Here is a 1,996-nt window from a genome sequence, read left to right as displayed (position 1 = left end):
GGGACATTCCATTGACTTCCATTATATTTCTGCCCCCAACTGTCACCAACGCTGTAAAATCATACATTCACACACACACACAGAAGTTTGCACAGCTACCTAATTTGGGACATTCCATTGACTTCCATTATATTTCTGCCCCCAACTGTCACCAACGCTGTAAAATCATACATTCACACACACACACAGATAAGTGAAGGTTGAGATTTAGCAACAGACTTGTGCATTTTCACGGCCAACAGCTGTTGTGTTGCCCTGTGTCTCTTGATTTGTTGGTACATAACAGAAGAATCCTTGATACACTTCCATATTATAATACAAGTACGTCTCTCATTTGTTTTGTTTCCAGCATAGTGTGCAACGTATAGCTATTTTGCTTCCTTCTGTTCCCAGTCGTTGCCAGAGAACTGCATATAGAAAATAAAATAACATGCCTAAAACAGAGTCAAAGGTTTCACCCGGACTTACTCCGGTAGATGTCATTAAACAAAAACATCCCTTAATTATTGGAATTGAAAAGTTATTCAAAATGTTACATAAACGATGGCCAGATATTGACCAACCGTGGCCAGAACAAGGAACGTTTAATCCAACTTATTGTTATTGAAACCATACAAGTTCTCGTTTCTGCTTATTAAGCAGAACAGAAACAAGGTAGGCACGGACAAAAACGTAAAGACGAACATGTAGAACTTGGTATTTTGAAGCTGTTTTATGATGAGGGCCAGAGACTCCTGCAAGCTTATAAGGGTGACGATGATTTCCAAACTACACAGAAGCCAACAGCAGGAAACGAGAAGGACAAATCACCTTCTCCATAAAAACTGAGGACAGAGGCGGATGAACCTTTCTCTCACATTGCTCAAAGTACTCATCAGCCACCATATATATGTGAGAAAATCTACCCACAACTCCCAGTGATTAATCGGGAAGGAACTCATCATGTCGAAGACGATGAACAACGGATCCTGGAGATGGGAAAAGCCAGAACCACCATCACAATGTATCCAGCCATGAAGTGCAGAACCAGTGATGCCATTCTGAGGAAAAAGACAACAGATGGTTCCCAGAAAATCACTTCAGACAGAGTCAACACTCAGAGCGAAACAGATGAGGCAGTTGGGTGGTACAACCAGCGGATTAAATGGATCCTGCAGAAAGCTGAGTTAAGAGGCAAAAGACAGCCAAAGAAGATCATCTTAGACAGCGACTCAAGTGAGGAAGATTCTGAAGACAGCTGTGAGTCCCGTGACGGTCAGCAAGGCTCAGACGCTGGCACTTCAGTATCGCCTAAACCGCTGGACATCGAACAAGTGCTGGAGGAACTAAGAGCTATGTCGTGCTGAGTTGAAACAAGCTACCAGTAAAGAAAACCAGCAGTTGCTGACAGAACAATTGCAGCAGCTGAAGATAAAAGAAAAATAATTAAAAAGAAAAATAAACACAGCCCTCCTGGGAGGTACAACCTACGAAAGAGAGATGTAAAGAAGATGGTCCCAGTCCTAGTTTGAGGACAGAATCTCGAATATAAACCATGGCAGAACACTGTAACGAACCACTCTATGAAATTAGGACCAGCCCAATCTCACAAAATAATCCCTCACTCAAGATCTTTGCACTATGAAATCTAAGACACTGACAAGACCCATTCTGATCATGAATGAGAAATGAAAACTTGTGACCTGAACGTATTTCCAAAATAAAGTAATTTATTTTTAGATATATGAACAGGATTAAACATACAAACATTTATTAAAAATATTATATGAATAAATGAACACAAATTATATTTTCGACATATGAATTACACCTCAGAGTTGTCACAAACAGTAAGCTTCAGGTGTTGTAACTTACTGGCACGCTGCTTAACTAAGTTTTAAGTAAAAAGAGAATAGATAGTAAAGATTTATAGCTTTAAGGATAGGAGGAAAAGAGATTAGTGAATTTAGCACTTGTTCTCCATGAGTCAAGACCAGACCAGCACACAGCATGTCAA

The sequence above is a fragment of the Austrofundulus limnaeus genome, unplaced genomic scaffold (genome assembly GCF_001266775.1).
Source record: "Austrofundulus limnaeus strain Quisiro unplaced genomic scaffold, Austrofundulus_limnaeus-1.0 Scaffold1823, whole genome shotgun sequence".
NCBI lineage: Eukaryota > Metazoa > Chordata > Actinopteri > Cyprinodontiformes > Rivulidae > Austrofundulus > Austrofundulus limnaeus.
The sequence above is the reverse complement of the archived record's forward strand: the minus strand, read 5'-3'. Positions refer to the sequence as shown.